The sequence below is a fragment of the Macrotis lagotis genome, chromosome 2 (assembly GCF_037893015.1).
Source record: "Macrotis lagotis isolate mMagLag1 chromosome 2, bilby.v1.9.chrom.fasta, whole genome shotgun sequence".
In the NCBI taxonomy this organism is placed as follows: domain Eukaryota; kingdom Metazoa; phylum Chordata; class Mammalia; order Peramelemorphia; family Peramelidae; genus Macrotis; species Macrotis lagotis.
Window position 1 is genome coordinate 9,844,299 of NC_133659.1, and position 22,124 is coordinate 9,866,422.

Sequence of the window (22,124 nt, forward strand, 5' to 3'; positions counted from 1 at the left end):
GAACCTTTGGAGCATATGCCCTGGATCCCTTGGCAATCAGTCCAATGAAGCCTACAGGTTGCTTCTGAGAATCAGAAGAAGGGGAAGGAAAGGGACAAAAGCATTACTACAAAATCTACTATTCATCAGTCCCTAAAGCTTTATTGTTATGACTCTAGGTGCCATTATTAATAGCACATTATATAGTATTTACTATGAATGGAACACTGGGTTGAACAATTTACAATTTGATTCATATAATTATCCTCATTTTACAGATGAGGAAACTAAGCCAAACATAAGTCAGTGACTTGCCTAAGGTCACTCAACTGGTAAGTACCTATAACTAGATTTGAGATCAGATCTTTCAGATTTGAGGGCTAGTATGAGATCTACTGCACTACCTGGTTGTCTCTAAATAAAATATAATACATAGGATTATAAAAGAAATTAATTATATAGAAATATGTATTGAAAGGTTAAATTCATATATTCCCGATTAATAACCACTAATCTAGAGTATAAAATAATGAGATGTGCTATAGTCTATGATGAATCACTTTTGCTTAAGGATATTTGACCAAGAAACCTATATTAGAAGGTACTGTAAACAGAATTTCAGTGAACAAGTCTCAATCCACACTTTCATTATTGTTGGTGCTGGTAGTGTTCTGAGGAAGGGATAAGGTAGACCTGTGACTGAACTGGCATAGAGAAGGCCTGGCAAAGCGGACAGTAATTTCCAGCATTCAGGAGTTGGGTTTTCCTGAGGGTTGCTAAGGGGTTAACTTACTGTTGTTGTTGTCGTTGCTGTTGCTCTAACTAACATCTCACGACCCTTTTGGTGGTTTTCTCGGCAGAGATATTTAGAATGGTTCATCATTTTGTTTTCTGGTTCATTTTACAGATGAGAAAACGGAGGCAAACGAGGTTAAGTGACTTGGCCAGGGGTCGCAATGTGAGGCCAGATTTGAACTCAGAAAGCTAAGTCCTTCCACCCTCAGGTCCAGGATTCTATCTATCCACTGTGCCATTGAACTGCCCCATTTATTAATTAAGAACTATTAATGTGATTAATCATTGATATTATTAATATTATTATTGATTAATTGCTGCTTTCATATAAACCAATAAAATAAAAACAATAGCTAGAGTGTCCATGGAACTAAAGCTCTTTGTCTAGACTGATCCATTTGTTTCCCCACGACAACCCTGGGAAGTAGATCCTATTATTATCCTCGGTTTAAAAATTAGGAAACTGAAACTCAAAGGTGTTAAGTGATTGGACAAGGATCATGCAATAAGTCAGTGTTTGACTCTGGATTTGAACTCAGACCCTCCTAATACAGAAGTCAATTTTCCAACCAACATTCAGCAAGTACCTTCTCCCTCCATCACAAGAGTTGTATTAACTTTGTCCAGATGTTATAATTATTTTTTTTTGGAAAGCAATGGGGTTAAGTGGCTTGCCCAAGGCCACACAGCTAGGTAATTATTAAGTGTCTGAGGCCGGATTTGAACTCAGGTACTCCTGATTCCAGAGCTGGTATTCTATCAACTGCTCCACCTAGCCACTCCCAGATATTATAATTATAAGACAGAGTGAGGCCAAGGAAAGAACACCAGGCTCAGGGTTAGAAAGACTCGTATTTTTTTTTTCCTGCTTCTTATATCGAATGATTGTGTGATCCCTATGGGTGGCCCAGATATCAAGGTGTAGGGAAGGTTCTAACTTGTTCTTATAGAGGGATTTTCTTTACCCAGCCTACTATGACTATGAGAACCTACTATGCACTAAGCATTGTGCTAAGGACTGGAGACATTAAAAGAGGCAGCCCTGCCCTCAAGAAACTTTCAGTCTGAAAGGGAGACAAAAGAAAAATATCCACATACAAATCAGCTATGTATAAGATAAAGAGGAAATAACAAATGAAAGGCCCTAGAATTAAGAGGAGTTGGGAAAGATTATGGTTTTTGGTGTTTTAATCTTCAATTCTTTTAATTTTTAAATCAAAACAAATTCTGAACTTATTTCACCAGGTTCATCTTTGGTTCTTCCTGTTAAAAGATATAATTTTAGTTATAACTTAAATGAAGCCATGGAAAGACCTTGGTGCCATTTTGAAGATAGGGGTGGTACGAGGTGAAAGATAGTGGGGGCATTTGAATGACCCCTGGGGTGAGCTTGAGGTACCGGGGATGGCACCTTCACTAGTAATAGAGATGACAAGAAGAGCAAAGAGTGTAAGGAGAAAAATAATGAGTTCAGTTTTAGACATATTGAGTTTAAGATGTCTTGGATAGGAGCCGCTAGGTGGCGCAATGGATAAAGTGCTGGCCCTGAAGTCAGGAGTACCTGAGTTCAAATCCAACCTCAGACACTTAATAATTACCCAGCTGTGTGGCCTTGGGCAAGCCACTTAACCCCATTGTCTTGCAAAAAAACTATAAAAAAAAACTAAAAAAAAAAAGATGTCTTGGATATACAGTTTGAGATGTTTAGAAAGGCAGTTGGAGATGTGAGACTGGAGAGCAACAGAGAGACTGAGGCAAAGAGAATCATCAGGATAGAAACAGTAATTAAGTCTATGGGAGCTGATGAGATTACTCAAAGAAGTAGTACAGAGAGAGAGAAGAGAAGGTCCAAGACAGCTTTGAGGGACACCGAAGCATAGAAGGAATGATCTTGAGGAGAATGATGATGTTTATCCTTCATTCCCAAAGAAGACAATGACATCAGGGGAGGTGATGCTATGACAAGTACATGAATTGAGTATGAGTGAAGGAGTGCTATGCAAGGTCACTAGCTTCAGTTTCTCCTCCAAAGTCATCTGAAACCAGTCACCAAATATGAATCAGGATGCCTGGAAATGGCCCTGGATGTTAGATAATTGAGTGAAGTGACTTACCCAGGGTCTCACACCACTAGTAAGGGTCAAATGTCTGAAGTCAGGGTTGGTCCATGGCACCATCTAGCTGCCCCCAAGGATGCAGAGAGGTGAAGGATTGAGGACTAAGAAAAGATCATTGGGTTTGGCACCTTTGGAAAGAGCAGTTTCAGTGGAATGAGAGGGTCAGAGGTGAAAGAATGGGGATAACAGGACACAATCTGCTGCTGCAGAATGGAATGGGATCATTTGAACAAGAGGAGGCTAGCCTTGCTAAGAGCTTGACGAAAGTCACCTGAGTGGTAGATTTAACAAGAGAGAAAGAGGAGAAGAAGGGATTCATGGCAAATGCCACTTTTTTTTTTTTTGTAAAACATGAAACATGCCTTTCATCTGAGTCAGGAAAGGAGGAGCTTCAAGAGGTTTGAAGAGGGATACCAAAGTTTGGAAGAGCTGCTGTGGAGAGTGGAAGAGTGAGTTGAAGAAGATATAGTAGGATTGCCTAGCAATAGTGAGGACCCATCTGAGGTTGCATCAATCCAGTTCTCTATTTGTTTTCCTCTTCTTTCTTCCTTCTAGGGAAAGGGGTTACAGGAGCTGGAAAGTCTGAGGTCAAAGGGTAGTTTGCTCCTCTTCCTCACATCCCTATTGGGAGAGCAGAGGGACAGCAAGAGGTGAGAGTTGCCTTATGCTGGCATGGATGAAAATCAAAGCAAAAGCTGTACCTTGCCAGAGAAGGAAGGCACAAGGTAGGTTCATGATTGTTGTTTTCATGGACTATTTATTGTTTCTTCCCAATGGAAAAAAAAAAATCCTTGAGTCAGGGACTTTCTCTTTTTCCTGTTGTCCAACAGCATTTTTAACAGAGTAGCTGCCTTAGAATAGGGACACAGGAAATGGTTGTTGAATTAAGTGATAGTTTAATTCTTTTGAGCCAATTATGTTTCTCTTGGCTTTTAAAATCTTGTGTAAATTTTCCTAACAATTTGTAATGACTGAATGACTTACCCAACATTGTTTTTCTCATGTTTCGGATTTTCACCTCAGGTTCCTGTGAATAGGACTGTGAATTCATGTGAATAAAATCTGAATTTGTTTCAGTGACTATCTTCTACTTCATAGACCTCCATGAAGAAATTTTCATTTTCTTGTATTTCAATGGATCACTAGGAAGGATTATGGATGATTAATCTGGTTCAATGTTTCTCAAAAGTGTGGCCTGTGGAAGAATACAATAGTCTGGGTGGTCAGTAGACTAGTTTAAGGGAACATAAAAAACCATAAAATCATTTAGCTGGAAAAGATATGAGAGTATGATTATGAAAAGTCTCAATTCCAAGGGAAGACAGACATCACTGTGGGGAAGAAGCAACATTCCATTCAGCTGTCTGCAATTGTTAATTATCCCTCTGGGCTATTTAAAGAGCATCAATCCATTTCTTTGATGCTGGTGATTTAGCTGGTTGGCATAGCAGCTAGACCTTGTCCCTAGGTGCTTTTGGAATGTGGACTGGTTATTGAGTGTATAAAGTAGAAGAGGGAGGGAGAAGGAGAAACAGAGGGGAAAGAGAGAGGAAGACAGAGACAGACACACAGATACAAAGAGAGATAGAAACAGACTTAAAGACAAAACCAGATTTTAGTACCTTTGCCATTCTCATAGAATTAGTTATATTCTGAGAGGTGACCTATCTCTAAAACCTATTTTAAATGTCCAAAGTAATAAATGAAAAAACCTAATCATTTGAAACATGTACTTTCTCTTGTGAATGTCCTACTTAGAAGTATCATTATGATGTAAAGGTTTATAGGCTCATTAAATGATTAAAAAGCTTCAATTAAGAATTATGCTAATTTGGGGGAGAAGTAGGGTAAGAATACACATAGAGTAAAAAGCAATCCCTCCCCTCAAGAAGCTTACATTCTAATGTGAGGCACAACATGACACAGAAAGAAACTTTTAAGGAAGACAACCTAAATCTGGAAGGGGAGGACCATTCAGGCCCTTTGTTTTACAAATGAAGAAACTGAGACACAGGAAGTTAGAGCATTGGGTCCCAGGCCCAAAGCTATTAAAGGGAAGGGCCAGAATTTGAACCTAGACCTTAATGTTTCAGAGTCCATTTTTTCTACAATTTCACAGATAATTTAGGGTGATATTAGGGAAAAACAAGCTCTTGAAGATGCTACAACTCTGACAATAGACCAGCCTCAGACTCCGCATTTTGTCTGAGAAGACACAATCACTGATAAGAGCATCCTCTAAGGTAAAGAGCAGTTGTCATCTACATGGGTGAAGGGAGCATCTTCATTGATGAACTTATGGATTTTTAAACTATTAGGAGTTCCTAAAAAAATAAAAGCAACATATTTGAATTATAAGGCAAAGATATTGGGGAGGGGTTGATGAAGTAAAATAGGGTATTCATAATGAGTTGTTGATGGATAATTCAAAAGAAAATGGTTAGCACAGAGAGAGAGAAATAGGGCTAGCACAGATGGAGTTGATTCAAAATGGAAAAGTATCCAAAGACCTGGCCATTAGGGAATTGGGTATAGCAAACTGAAGAAAAACTCAGTGATAACAATTCAACTCAACAAAGCATTCATTGAGATTTTGTGCTGTTACATGTTCTTAGGATAAAAACAACAAAAACATTACTTGACTTCAAGGAGTTTACATTCTACCAGAATCCAACTGGATTTCATTATTTTTTTTTGAAGTGGGACTGGTTCTGACACAGAGTAAAGACAGGGAGTCTCCTGAACTCTTGCAAATTCACCTCCAAATAACTTTAAAATAATGCCTCAAATTAAATTCTGTAGCAACAGAACCAACAAAAGGTTGGGGTGAAATTATTCAACTTGAGATAACATAAAAGGTTGGCAGGAAAAATCTTCTCAGACTGAGGATTGTTGGACTTGAGTCCAGTACAGACCTCAGTTACTTGGAGGCAGATCATCAGTGGCATTGGCAGCTTTGGAGCCCTCAAATCCCAGTCTGTAAGGAAACCAGACTAATGAGAAGGAGATAACAAGGGACATTCTGCTGGTTCTAAATGCATGACCATCCACAGTTCTGCACTGCCGAGTCAGAGCTAAGAGGATCAGTAGCTTGCTAATGCTTGTACAGACCAGTACAGGAGCCCTGTTCACAGTTCTAGGACAAATAAAAGTGCTTCAGGTCATGAACAAATCAGAGCACAGAAAAACAATGACCATACTCCTCCTTAGATCATACTACCTTGAAAAAACTGAAACCCTATACACTCCCAGATCTAGCTTTATAAACAGAAATAAGAAAGGACTGAAACCTGGGATAGTGCCCCAAACTGGGACCAGACCCAATTGTAAACTAAAGTTACAAGTCAAGAAATAAGCTGAAAAAAAAAAAACCTAAGCAAACAATGTAAGAATTTGATCATAGATAGGGAAGGTGGTGACAGGGGAAAATCAAGACACAAACCACAAACCCAGGAAAAGATAAAAACATACACACACACACACACACACACACACACACACACACACACACACACATTTATATATACAAAGCCTCAAAGGAAAAATGTGAATTAGTCCAAGATGAAAAAAAAATTCCTGGAAGAGCTCAAAAAGGTTTTTAAAATTAAATCAAATAAGAGAGGTAGAATAGAGAACTGAGTCAAATTTTCAAAAAAAACAAGCCATTCCCCAATTGACAAATGATCATAGAATATGCAAAGACAATTTACAGCTAAGGAAATCAAAGTGATCCATAGCCATATGAAAAATGGCTCTAAATCACTACTTATTAGAGAAATGCAAATGAAAGCATCTCTGAGGTAACACCTCACACCTCTCAGACTAGCCAATATGACCAGAACAGACAATGATCAATGTTGGAAGGGAGGTGGGAAATTTGGTACACTGATACATTGTTGGTGGAGCTGTGAACTCATCCAATCTTTCTGGAGAGCAATTTGGAATTATGCCCAAAGGGCAACAAAAATGTGCATACCCTTTGATCCAGCAATACCATGACTGGGTATATACATTGAAGAGATTATGAAAAAGGATAAAAACATCGTTTGTACAAAAACATTCATAGCAGCTCTGTTTGCGGTGGCAAAGAATTGGAAATTAAGTAAATGTCCTTCATTTGGGGAATGGCTTAACAAACTGGTATATGTATGTCATGGAACACTATTGTTCTATTAGAAACCAGGAGGGATGGGAATTCAGGGAAGCCTGGGAGGATTTGCACGAACTGATACTAAGTGAGATGAGCAGAACCACAAGAAAACTGTACACCCTAACAACCACATGAGACTTGCTCATTCCATCAGTGCAACAATCAGGGACAATTTGGGGCTGTCTGCAATGAAAAATCCCATCTGTACCCAGAGAAAGAATTTTGGAATTTGAACAAAGACCAAAGACTATTACCTTCAATTTAGAAGAAAAGTTATCTGGGACAGCTAGGTAGCACAGTGGATAGAGCACCAGCCCTGGAGTCAGGAGTACCTGAGTTCAAATCCGGCCTCAGACACTTAATAATTACCTAGCTGTGTGGGCTTGGGCAAGCTACTTAACCCTTTTTCCTTGAAAAAAAAAAAAAAGTTATCTTATTATGCAATTTTGCTATTTCTTATACTTTATTTTTCTTCCTCAAGGATATGATTTCTCTCTCATCACTTTCAACTTAGATCAATGCCATGGAAACCATGGAAAGACTAGCAGACTGCCTTCTGTGGGGGGTGGGGGGAGGAACGCAAGAATAGGGGAAAAAACTGCAAAATTCAAAATAAAATCTTTCTAATAAAAGAAACAAATAAGAGAGGTAGAGGAAAAAACTAGGAAAGTAAAAGAGAATATTGCAAGAAAATATTGAAAAAAGTTAACAATCTGGTATAAGAAGCACAAAAGTAACTTGATAATAAAGAGAATAATATCGTTTAAAAAATTACCTAATGGAAGAGAAGATACAAAACTCAATGGAGAAAATAATGCCTTAAAAATTAGAATTAGGCAAGTAGAAGTTAATGATTATATAAGGGATCAAGAAACAATAAAATGGCCAAAAGCATGAAAAAAAGAGAAGAAAATATGAAATATCTCATTGGAAAAACAACTGATCTGGAGAATAAATGGAAGAGAAAGAATTAGAGAATTATTAGACTACCTAAAAGTTATCATCAAATTAAAAATAAAAAAACTAGAAACTATCCTGTAAGAAAATCTCAGAGGAAACTGACCTTATATTCTAGAAACAGAAGACAAAACAAAAACTGAATTTTCTTATCACCTCCTGAAAGAGATCCCAAAGTAAAAACTCCCATAAATATTATAACCAAATTCCAGAGCCCCCAGATCATTTAGAAATTATTGGAAGCAATCAGAAAGAAACAATTTAGGTATTGTAGAGCCACAGTCAGGATAAGAGAAGATTTAGTGACTTCAATATTAAAGGATCAGTGGTCTTGAGCTGTGTTATTTCCGAGGACAAGGAAGCTAAGATTACAACCAAGATTACAACATGCCTAACAAAACTGAGTATAATCCTAAGAAGATAAACAAATGTTCAGTGAAATGGATGACTTTCAACTATTTCAGATGAAAAGGCAAGAACTGAATAGAAAATTTGACTTTCAAATACAAGACTCACGTAAGCAGGAAAGAGAAATGGTAAAATCAAATTATTTACATTTCTACATGAGATGATGCTTCTAACATCTAGGAACCTTATTTTTATTTGGATAGTTAGAATGAACATGCTGACAGAGGTCACAGTTAAGATTTGACCATTATAGAATAATTTAAAAAAATAAAATGAAGGAGGGGGAGAAGGATACACTGGAAGAAAAGAGAGACTGAGGTAAGCTAACACACACAAAAAAAAGAAACAAAAAGAAGAGTTTTTACAGTTCAGGAGAAGTTGAAGGGGTGAATAATGGAATCTTACTCTTACTAAAATTGACTCAAAGAAGGAATTACATACACACTCAATTGAGTATAGAAATCTATATTACCTTGTTGGGAAGTAGGAGAGGATAAGAAAAGGAGAAGGTGGTAGAAGGGAGAGTGGATTGGGAAGGCAGGGGACAGAAGCAAAACAGAATATTTTTTCCATATTACATGTAAAAACAATTTAAACATTTTTTTTCAAATTTTGAGTTCCAAATTCTCTCTCCAATGATAAAGGAAGCAATTGACATGGGTTGTATATGTGTATTCATGAAAAACAAGTTTCCATGTAAGTCACAGTAGAAAAGAAAACAGACCCCCCAAAAAAAGAAAATAAGAAAGAAAAGAAAAGTATCTGCATTCAGACTCCATCAGTTCTTTCTCTGGAGATGGATAGTACCTTTCTTCATAAATCCTTCAGAATTTTCTTTGATCATTGTAAAGCTGACAATAGCTAAGTTATTCATAGTAGATCATCTTACAATATTTCTGTGTACAATGTTCTTCTGGTCCTATTCATTTTGCTTTGCATCATTTCTTGTTGTCTTCCCTCATTTCTTTTCTTTTTTTCTGTTTCGTGAAAAGATAGTTTTTAACATTCATCCTTTTGCAAGCTTTTGAAATATACATTTTTCTACCTCCTTTCACTCCTTATTCCCCATAGTAGTGAACAATTTGTTATAAGCTGTACATGTTCAATCATGTTTAATATATTTCCATAGTAGGAATGCTGTGAAAGAATTAGAACTAAGAAGAAAAAAAAGATCGAGAGAAAGAAACATCCAAACCTTTATATTTTCCTCCTTCCCCCATTTTTACTTTTCTTTCTCCTTTCCCCCTACCCCTTCTTACCTTTGTTTTATTTCTCATAGTTCCCTCCTGGTTCCCTCCCTCCTATTTCCCTGTAGGATAGCATAAATTTCTAAACCCAGTTGGGAATGTATATCATTCCTTTTTTGAAACCAATCTATTGAGAGTTAAGAGTTGCTCAATATTTATACTCTTCCCTCTTTCCCTCTATTATAATAGGTCCTTTGTGCCTCTTCATTTGGTTCTAATTATCTTCTAATTCCTTCACATTCTTCCCCCAGCATAATCCTTTCTTTTCATGTCTAATTGTTTTATACCTGTCTTGTACCCCCACCCTCTGTCAAATTCTGATAGTACTATTCTTAAGAGCCATAAACATTATCAATATCTGGGGTGTCTAGGTGGCTCAATGGATAAAGCACCGGCCCTAGAGTCAGGAGTACCTGGGTTCAAATCCAGTCTCAGACACTTAATAATTACCTAGCTGTGTGGCCTTGGGCAAGCCACTTAACTCCATTTGCCTTGCAAAAAAAAAATGTAACATTATCAATATCAAAATCAATTTGCACACTGTTCAATTATGAATATTCCCTTCAACTTTTCCAATTAAAATATAACCTTCAAGAGCTAAAGTACCATCAATTATTAATCAATTTATATCTATACTTTCTATCCTTTATTCCCTTCCTCCACCTGTCCCATCATAGCAGAATCAATTTATGCCCACATCCTCTGACAAATTATATTCCTTTCAACTCTTCTAAGAGATAATGCAATTCTCGAGTTACAGGTATTATCTTCCCATTTAACCTTATCAACTTTTTTTCCCTTAGTTTTTTTTGACTTTTTTTTCTTTCTGTTAACCTTTTTTATACATCTGAGTTTTGTATTTAAAGATCAAATTTTCTGTTACTTCTGGTCTTTTTATCAGATAAGTTTGGAAGTTCTTTATTTCACTGAAATTTCACCATTTCCCTTGGAAGAATGTGTTGAATTTTACAGGGTTGTTGATTCTTGGTTGTAGTCCAAATTCTTTTGCCACCAGAATATCATATTCCAGGTCCTCCAATGCTTTAATGTTGAAACTGATAAAACCTGTGTAATCTTGACTGTGACTCCCTGGAATTTAAATTGCTTCATTTTGGCAGCTTGCAGTATTTTCTTCTGTAGCTGATAATTCTGAAATTTGGCTAAAATATTCTTTGGAGTTTTGATTTTAGGATTTGTTTCTTGGGATAATCAATAGATTCTTTCAAGGACTATTTTATCTTCTTGTTCCAGGACATTAGAACAGTTTTTCTAATAATTTCTTCCATGATATTTTCCAGACCCAGATTATGGTCTTCATGTAGACCACTAATAAGTCATTTATGTCTCCTGGATCTAGTTTTCAGGTTGATTATTTTTCCTAAAAGGTACTTTACATTTTATTCTATTTTTTCATCCTTTTGGTTTAATGGCAACTTGAAGTCTCATTGCCTCTATGTTTCCTCTCAGTAGTTTCTATTTGTTTAATGTAATTTTTAGGGGTTAGATTTCTTCATTTACCTTTTGTATTTCCTTTCCCACTTGGTTAATTTTACTTTTAAAGAAGTTGATTCCTTTTTCCATTTAGCCAATTTTTGTTAAATTTTCTTCAATTTTCATAATTCTCCTGAATGACTCATTTGTTTTCTCCATTTATCTTCTTTTCTTCTTTCTTAAAAAAATTCTTTTTTGATCTCTTCCAAGAGGTTTTTTCTTGGATCTCAGATCAATTTAAAGGCTTCTTTGAAGCCTCATATGCAGGGAATTTGGCATGACTTTCCTCTTGTGAGATTATATTTTTATCATCTCTATCAGAATAGTATGCCTAGCAGATTTTTTTTTGGTTTTCTGCTCATTTGTGATTGTTGATGTCTACTCCTGAGGCAAAGTGGACACATTCCCAAGCTTTTTATGCTGAGATTGGGAGTCTGGTACCTGGTTAACCACTTGTCTATGACATATCAGGTGGTAGAACTGTTCCTGGCTTTGGGGTAGCTCAAACCATTCCTTCTTATTGAACCAGCTCTCCCAGGGCTTAAACTTCATCTCATGAACTGGGGTTGGGACCCTCACTGCTGGCCTTCTGCAATATTATCTTGCTAAGCCTCCTGAGCTGTGCTGTGACAAAGAGCCTCTCCTTTGCTTTCCAACTTTCCCACCAACACTGGGCTATACTCCAGGTATACCCAGGTGAAGTAGACCTCTACTGAAGTTTCTCCATATCTTGAGTTGACAACCTATTTCCCTCTTTTTTGTGGGTTCTGTCAATTTGGGTTTGTTTGGAGGCTCCATTTAAAGTGGTTTGGGGGAAAGTTCCATAAGCTTTGTAACTTCATGCTTTAATCTTGGCTCCACCTTGGGAACTCTTATTTGATTTTTTTCTTTATTGAATGTTTTTTAATTTTTCCAGTGACATGCAAAGGTAGTTTTCTCCATTCATCCATTTGCAAGTTTATTACTTCCACATTTTTCTACCACCCTTCCTTCCTTCCCTCCTCCCCATGTCAATGAACAATCAGGTAAGACTTGTACATGCACAATCATGTTTAGCATATTTCCATATTAGGCACGTTGTGAAAGAGGAATTTGAACTAAAGCCCACTAAGAACTATAGTACAAGCAATAAAACGTGTGGGAAGGGGACACGCAGGTTTGTGTTAGAGACTGATCAATTGACAAACATTTATGAAGCACATAATTGACCCTCAAAGTATGCCCTAAAAGATTACAGAATTATGAGGTAGAATAGAACAGTGGAAAGTTGATTTAGAGTCAAATGCTATCTTTTGCATTTGACTATGAACTTCTTGATAGCAGAAGCTGGCGGATTTTTGTTGTGTTTTATTTTGCCTGTCTTGTACTGTTATTGTTCAGTCATTTTCAGTCATGACCCCATTAGGGCTTTCTTGGCAGAGATCCTGGAGTGGTTTGCCATTCCTTCTCCAGCTCACTTTATAGAGGATTAAACTGAGGCAAATGGAGTGAAGTGACTTGCCCAGGGACATAGAGCTAGGAAGTGTCTGAGGCCAGATCTGAACTCCTATCCAAAAATCTGATCCCTGGCTCAGTGATACCTTTGAAGGCTCAGCACTTCTCACAGTAACTAGCTCAACACATTGAAGGAACTTTATCAGTGTTGACTTTGTTCCATTCAAAGTCTGCTACTTCCTGGATTACCTTTGGCAAGTGATTTCAGTCAATTCACTTTCTTCATTTATAAAATGAGGGGGTTGGATTAGATGTTCATTGAACTGGGAGAGCTCTGGAGCTATGAAATGGTGAAATGCAATATTTTGATAAAAGCATGAATGTGGGTAGAAGTCATACCCTCCCCCAATCTCCTCCTTCCCAAGGACAACTCTATGCCTCTCCCTCATCCCTCTCCAATCATGCCAAAGTTTCTATTCCCTTGCTCTTCAGACTGAGCTTGCTGGACCTAAGCCTTGGATCCAAAGGATTATGGGAGAGTAAGTCCTCTCAGATCAGCCTTCCATCTGTCTCTTGGCAGAGATGGGCTGGGAAAGCAAGAACAAGAAAAGCTGACCAATTTCTGACTCCTTGCCAGGGCAACCAAATCGTATCCTGGGGAGCTATGACCAGCATGATTCACTCTCTGGGGAAAGGAGAACATTAAAGAAAGAAAACTTCAGCAACTAACAGAGAGGTCTTAATTAATATTCTCTTCCAGCAGCTCTAAATCTCCACAAAGAGAAAAGGGCACTAAGCAGCTATGATTTAAGAGGGGATGTAAAAGCAAAGCATCAAGTCATTAAAATGAAGACTGCGTAAAATATATAAAGTCAAGTAATGAGGAGGATTGGGAAGAGAAAACTGTATAAATAAAAAGAGGCAAATGAAAACAGATAAATTGGAGGATGGTATTACAGAATATCCACCTCACCCCATAAAGCTACACTGTCATATTTTCAGAAAATATCAGATAACAGAATCATTGTCCACTGAAGGCTGAAATAGGAAACAGAAATATGACAAGATTGAGTAGCATTTGCTTTTTGCCTTTATGTTTCTTAAGAAAATAGTGGGAGAAAGAGAGGAGGAGAAGGGAGAAGGAAAGGGAAGGAGGGAGAGGGAACAAGAATTATATTTGTTCCTCATTTTCAAAGAAGACCATGACATCAGGGAAGTGATGCCAAGACAAGCTCATGTACTGGATTTGAGTGAGGGGAGGTTGTCCTAAGCCACCAGACTCACTTTCTCCTCCAGAGCAATCTGAGTCCAGTGGCCAGATATAAATCAGGACAACTGGAGATGACCCCAGATGTGAAGCAGTCAAGGTCAAGTGACTTGCCCAGGGTCACACCATTAGTGTCAAATATCTCAGGCCAGTGCTCTATCTACTGCACCACCTGGTTGCCCTAGGGAGAGGGGGGAGGGAGGGAGGGGGAAAGAGACAGACAGGCAGACAGGCAGACAGACAGACAGAGACAGAGACAGAGACAGACAGAAACAGAGAGACAACAGAAAGAGACAGAGTCAAAGACAGACAGTGACAAAAAAGAAATAGAGAAAAGGGGAAGAGGGAAAGAGAAAGGAAGGATGACTAAGGAAAAGGGAGGAAGAGAAAAATGGGGGAGGAGAGGAGTAAAAGTAAAGGGGAAGAGACAAAAGGAAAAGAGGAAAGAGGAGAAAGCAAACTGAAAAGCTAGAGAGAGGAGAGAAAAGAAAAGAAGTAGGGAGGGAAGGAAAAAAGAGAAACACAGAGAAAGAAAGAGGGAGACAAAGACAGAGAGTGCTGTGTGTGTTTGTGTGTGTGTGTGTGTGTGTGTGTGTGTGTGTACCTGGGAAGGATTAGATTACAGAGTTCTATCAAAGATGTTTTGAACCAAAAGAGCATTCAAAAAGCTTGACAATGGCCCAGCAGCTTACATCCATCATAAGCTTCCTGAATCACTAGACCTGATGTTTTTAGAAGCTGTCTTGTGGTTACAGCAAACTAGACTTCTAAGAAGGAAAAAAAAAGTATTATTGAGCTAATTCCTTGAAGGGAAAAGAAATGTACTATTCCTCTCACTGGGCTTCGGCCTTTGTCTCGATGAGCATTTTCCCAAGCAGGAAGGTGCCTCATCTATGAGTTGGCTCAGGCAGCTTTTGATTTGCACCTTACCTCTTGCCTACAGTGGCTTCAGCAGGAAGAACAGGAGTAGATGATGAGCAGAGCTTCATATACTGATCAATACTTCCTAATATGGCTCCCTCTTGAGCAATCAAGAATTGCTGAATGAAAGCACCCATATCACCCAACCAACGCAGGGAGAGCCACCTACCTTGAGGATGTGCAGCCACCATCAAGACATCATCAATTTCCCAGGCTTTATAGGAAGATGAAAAAGGGCAGTTGTTATCTTTCATGTTCCACTCCCTAGGATACACAGAATATGGCAGAAGGACTAACCCTCAGGTACAAGGCTTGTCAAGGCCTTTTCAGGGCTGCTCATCCACCTTTGATGCCCACTTTTAACCCCACTCTCACCTAGGACTCTAAGAATCTCCCATGCACAATTCACCATGCCCCAGTAAACCTTGCTCAGCAGATGGGCTAAAAAAGATTAAGCATTACCAGAAGGCCTCAAACCCGTGAGTCATTTAGTGAATGCCTACCCCAAGCATGGGAAGACTTTCCTCAATGGAATGGATGGATGAGAACCATTTGCTTCAATGTCTAGGGAAGAGACTGCAGTGGGTGCTTTGTCACTCTTAGAGCTTGGTCTGACATTAAAGACCCTAAAGTCACCCCACTGCATCCCTGGCTATCAGCAGTCATCCTGACTTTTGTCTTGCTACTGGACTTTAATAACTTTGGAATAAAGAGTGAGGCTGATGACTTTGGGTAATTCTGCCTCATTCAAGTCCATTTCACCCATGAGTCAACATTACTTGTAACATCTTTGGTGTTCTTTGAAATGAAACACAAACAACTTCCACCCCACACCCTGAGCTTTTTTTTTGTTTGTTTTTGCATTTGTTTTTGCAAGGCAATGGGGTTAATTGGCTTGCCCAAGGCCACACAACTAGGTAATTATTAAATGTCTGAGGCTGGATTTGAACTCAGGTACTCCTAACTCCAGGGCTGGTGCTCTATCCACTGTGCCACCTAGCCGCCCCTACCCTGAGCTTCTTGTCCAAAATAACTAAAAATAGGAATTCTTTCCCCTGGGATCAAAACAGTTTTGAAGGTGGGGATGTTATGAAGTTAAGGATAGTCTGAAATGAGTATCTGAAAGAGGAAAATCAGTCTTCATCTAACATGGTTTGAAAGGGGAAGGGGGTACTAGAAGAGAGACATCTCAGAAATACTCCTCTGAGGGTGAAGACTTCAAGAGTGGTGACTCTACATGGAAATGCAGGCTGATGGATGGCACCAAGTTAAGGAATGAGAACAGTGGATACCCTGGGGCAAGACCCCATTGCTCTTGTGCCTCTCAAAATAGGTGTAGAATAGAAAGAGAGAGTGTTGTTTCTTCCTTAGGAACTAGAAGAGAAAACACAGGGTCATCCTTTTGTTGTCCATGAGGTGATAGCAGCTGTTCTACTTACCCACATTCATGAAACTAATGATAGCCTGGCTTCTATTTTCTTCTATAATCCTTTTTCTTCAGTTTCCTTCTCTCTTTTCTCCTCGCATATTATACTAGGCCAGTGGTTCCCAACCATTCCCCAATCAAAAAAGTCCTTTTTTCTTTTATTAAAGATTTTATTTGAGTTTCACAATTTTTCCCCCAATCTTACTTCCCTCCCGCCACCCCACCTCCATGGAAAGCAATCTGTCAGTCTTTACTAAAAAAAGTCCGTTTTAATGTTCTAAAAATGTTACAACTCATAAACCAATATTGAAAAAGTCACTAGACCTCACTGTGCCACAGTTTACCTGTCTGTAAAATAAGGCTACTAATGTAGCTCTAATAAAAACTACAAGCCAGACTAGAGGAAAGCTCCCTCAGCAGATATAGTTAACAGCATTGTCCAAGTGCTTTCACCCTGCCTAGTTACATTGCTATTTTCCCAGACAGGACAATCAGATCAGGTCATTCCTATTCTGCCCAAGTAGTTTGGCAAGTTAAGACAGTAAAATTATGACAACATAACAAGAAGGACGTCATCCTCTTTAGCTAAGTTTAATAAAGGTCTGACGATTTCTGCTCATAGAATATCTCAAATAGTGACTAGGTCCCCCATGAGTTTTGAGCAATGATGGGGAAAGAACAGAATCATTGTAATTAATGGCAGTTGCTCCCCGAGCATCCTCAGTGTTACCAAGTAGTATTGAATCATCAAACGACCAACAAACATTTATTGTATAAAAGAGACAGTTTGGTGAAGTGGACCAAATAAGAAAGACTGTCTTAAATCTGTCCTCATCTGTTTACTACTGGCTGGGTGACCATGGACAAGTAATTTGACCTCTCTGGCCCATGGTTTCTTCTCTATAAAATGAAGGGGGTTTGATTCAATGACCTCAAAGATTCTCTTCCAGTTCTAAATGCCTGATGAGGGGATGACCGCCTATGTGGGGTGAACTGGGGGTTCCAAGAGGTTTAGACCCAGGAGGACATGAGATGGACTGATCAAAGCCATGGAGAAAATGAGTGGATTACTTGGATAAAAAGTAGCCTGTAAATCTGTTTAGTCTAGAATATAGAGGATGGAAAGGAAAGTGATATGAAATCTGTCTAAAATGACAGGTGGACTCACCCTGGGAAGAGTGCTTAGTGCCAAAGAAAAGAAAGCACTTTATCCTAGAGGGGGAAAGGAGCCATTAAAGATTCTAGAGCAGCAGTGTGAAACAGTAAGGCCCATGCTTTTGAAATGTCAGTTTGGTGTCTCTGTGGAGGATGGATTGGAGAAAAAGAGAGAGTGAATAGAGGAGGCAATTAGAGCACTTTGGGTGAGCGGTGATAAGAGCCTGATCGAAATTCAAAGGAATTGCACAATTATTAGGATAGCCTCAAAGTCACTTAGGCTGCCATGAGAGGTGGGAAGGAGCCAGCCCTGACTGGCATGATAGACAGGGCACTGCCATAAGGGTCAAGAAGCTTGGGCTCAGCTCTGTCTCAAGCATTAGTTAGCTGTGTGACCCTTGGAATACCATTTAACCTCCCTGTACCTCAATTTCCTCATTTGTGACTTAAAGAGATTAGACTAGACTTTTAGGTTCTTCCTAGTTTTAAAACTATGATCCCGTGGCCAAATGGCTTTGAGGTCCTTCCTAGTTCTATCAACTTGACAATTCCATCTTTCTAAGAAACAGTCTGTTTTTGGTAGTCACAATTGCTGTCACTGTCATAACATGATCTCCAGTGACCCAAGCAAGGACTCTGTAAGGTAGGTATTCCAAGCGCCACTCAAGATAAGAGACACATTTTATAGATTAGAACTTTCAGAGAGGTGACTTCTCCACTGATAGACTTAATAAGGAATAATAGAGTCATCAATTTGGACCTGGAAAGAACCTGAGGCCATCAAGTTCAAAACCTTTATCTTACAAAGGAGAAAACTGAAGCTAAGAGAGATTATATTACTGACCCAAGATCACACAAGGCATAGTGGAAGTACCAGCATTTGAGGCCAGATCATCTGAAACCAAATATCACGATCTTTCTATGGAAATGAAGTGCCCCCCCACCATTCTCAAGAAACTGAGCTAAAACAACATGCCAACACTTTTGGGTAACAATCCATCTTTGGCTCTCCTTAGCTCTAACAGGTGAGCTTTTTTGTCTTTTCTTTCAGGAAATCTACACACCTCCTTTCTTTCCCTTCCCCCTCTGACCCCCTTTCCCAATGCACAGTATCTGATCCAGAGTAAACCTTTATTGAATGCCTAACAATCTATCTGTCAGTCTAGTATCTATCTACCTATCTCTCTGTCTCTGTATCTATTATATATCTATTCATCTATGCTCTGTCTCTACCAATCTATCAACGTATCCACCAATCTATCCTTCTACCTATCCATTTGTCTGCTTCTCTGTCCATCTGTTGATCTGTCCATCCATCTGCCCATTTAAATGGTGACCTCATTAATGTCAATGAATTAGGGTCAACCCCTCCCCCCAGATATTGACTCCTTCTACCTAAGCTTCTAGAGGGCAGGGAATGGTTCATTTTTTTCCTTTACATCCCACCCTCCAAGCACAAGTCTTGATGTTTATTAAATGCTTGTGGGTTGATTGATTGGCATCATCTTCCCAATCCTCAGTAGAGACCAGTGTTTTATTGTTGAGTTGATTTGTTATGTCTTTAGCTCCAAATGCTACCAGCAACTGTGCATGATTTTCTCCATGACAGGTAAACTCAATGGATTTAAAATTTGAATGTCACAGGGTAAGATGTAGACTTTATTTGTTCACACAATTTCAGTCCTATATTCATTAACCAAACCCCCATATTTCCCACATCTAAAAACAATCATCTCTTCCAGAACCAGAATTCCTGAATATCTCATGAATACTCCCCTTTTATTTATAACTTGCTCTCAGACCCCTCTTGGAGGGTTGAACTTACATGGCTTCCTTCCTGGCAAACCAGGAAGCTGGCCTCTCTTGTTCTGACACCCAGGACATTAACCCTCAGTTTTCTTTTCAATATTCTCCCTGCTCTACCAAGCCGGAGGCAGAGCAGCAGAAAATGTCAATGAGATCCCACATGCCCATGGCTGAGAATTCACTGGTTGCCAAAGCCTCAGGCAGGAGCAAACAAAATACACTCTAGAAGGAATCTTTTAGAGCTGAGCTCAGTCCTAATGTCATTCTGCTGTCAGTGTCCTGCAGCAAGGGGACTGGAGGAGGTGGGGAGGGAAGGATCCCAAGCAGGCATTCTAAAACATTAGGAAAACAGTTCAAAGGAGTCAAAAGTTGGGGGAACATGGAGATTGTTTTCTTGTTTCCAGTGGGGAAGACAGATGACTAAAGTGAGGAAGAAACACACACACACACACACACACACACACACACACACACACACACACACACACACACGTCTTCCACAAATGTCCTAAATGGGAAAAGGGGACATTTCTGGAGATCATATGCAGGAGATACACACAAAGGGAATATGTGTTGCCAAGGCTCTTCTGGCAAGGGGTGAACATAAATGGGGAGTTGTGTGTTACATAGTAATTCAGAAACACAAAGAATGACTTTCTCAAGCTCTAACTCAGTAAATCCATGTTTCCTTAGTGATCTGATCAACAGATACTTTATCCAAAATATATTTTCCAACTCTATGCTCAGAGTAATGTTCCATCAGATGTAATGGATTTTTCCCCCTGTGTAGGAGGATGAAAAATGTATTTCACATGGTATTTAAAATGTGGAAGTGGATCAAAAGAATATTCTGATGTCAACTCTGACCTAAATATAATAATGTGTGGTCCTCAGCAGTTTAATGCTTTAGTAAGAGGCTGTTCCCTCCTCTTCCACAGTTTTGCATTAAATATAATTTTTTGAGGGAGGGGTAGAAGTAACATTAAATGAATGGACATATTTTTCCATATTTTTTTAAAAAAGTACAGATCAATCAAAAATGTAATTGGACCATTAAGATAATTTTGCAATTAATGAAGAGCCTCTGTGATTTCAGAAAGCTTCAGTTAGCTTGCTTAGCAATGCAAACCATGTTTGAATCTATCTCCCCATGCCTGATGTGTAAATCTGACTGCCAAAGAGACTTCTTGTGTGGTTAATCAGCAGAACAGTTCCCAGACAGAGTCCTGCTGTTACCTTCTCAAGTGATCTAGCTCAGTACCTGAAAACAGCTTGTTCTTTTCTGTTGCCAAACTATAGACTGAAATTTCATGGGCAGGAAGACCTAGGCATTCACAAGAGGTCTCACAGACTTCTATTTACCTTATGCTTCCAAAGGGGGCAAGGAGACTATCAAGGAGCTCATATTCTAATTGGGGAGAGCTGTAAATTGTCTAGGAGCAGAGAGGTCTCTTACAGAAAGTAGAATCTGACTTAGGTCCTCAAAGAAGCTGGGAATATATGAGGGGGCAGAGTCTTCTCCAGGGTAACCATAGGATTTGCCTTTAAGAGAGTCTCTAGGTTTGATTTCAATAGTCTACCTACCAGATGACAGTTCAAAACTTAATTAAATTGCATAGTAATAAAAATAGCAAAAGAATGCCCCTAACGCCCCCCTAAATGACTTCCTGGTACCTCAAACACACACACACACACATACACACACGTCCTCCACAAATGTCCTAAATGGGAAAAGGGGACATTTCTGGAGAACACAGGCAGGGAATATGGGGACAGGGATAGAGAAGGGAGATGGAGAACATCAAGGAATCCAGTGTCAATAAATCATAGAGAAGATGGAAGAGAGTGATGTAAGAAGTCTGAAAAGGTAGGAAGTGACCAAAATGATAGAAGGGGCACATGAGGCTAATGAATATTGAGTCTGATATAGGTGAGAGCAAGGAGCACCTGATGGTGGATTATCTTGGGTAAGTAGAAGGCAAGGTCTTCTGCTATGGAGGGAATGATGGTAAAAAATGCTTGAGAATATGCAGTGGCTAGAGCACTGGCCCTGGAGTCAGGAGAACCTGAGTTCAAATCCAGCCTCTGACACTTAACTGTGATTTCAGGCCTTGCCAAAAGGAAAAAAAAAGTCTCAAAATGCTTGAGAATTAAGTAAAGATGGCCATCTACATCAGATTTCTGCCTTTGCACAAGAGGAATCTCAGATGTTAAGGAACTTACCCAAGGTCACACAATTAAAAAGTAACTGAGAGAAGATACACACTCAAGTCCTCTCATTCTAATTCAAGAGCACTTCCCAGCATCAGGAAATTTAGTCTGTTGTTTTTTTTCCCTTAATCTGTTGAATTCTTTCTTTTTTTTCCCTTGAGATTGGGTATCTGTATCTCCTTAAGCAAACGTGTGGCAGTCATTCACTGGTCTATTCATTGGTGACCAGGAAGCTTTGACCTGCTCCATTTCTGATCCCAGAGGCTCACCCTTCCTGAAACATACTGGCAGGGACCCACCATATTGGTTCCAGACTTCATGATGTCACCTCATTAGCTTCATCCTACAGCAGCTCAGAATGCCCAAACTCAAGTCCATCAGCTTCATCCCCCTCCCTGCCCTAGCAGCACAAATTAATTGAATGTACCACTACTCCTGGCTTCTGAATTTCTTTTAGATACTGGTCCTTTCCTCCCAGGTACTAGTTTTATGTCATCTGCTGATCTGCTGAAGATGCCATTTACTAATTTAGCCAAGTTATTGATGATAGAGTTGAGCTTTACAGGAACACAGTGATAATCTTTTTGACCATAGCAACTCTCAAAGACCATTCACTAGGCTGCAAGTACATGTTAGGATTTATATGGGTAGAATAGTTATTGCTACTGACAAAATCATGGATCTTTGAAATATTGAAGATTTAACATCTCACATTTCTATAGCATATTAAGGTTTACAAAGTACCATGAGAGGAGAAGCA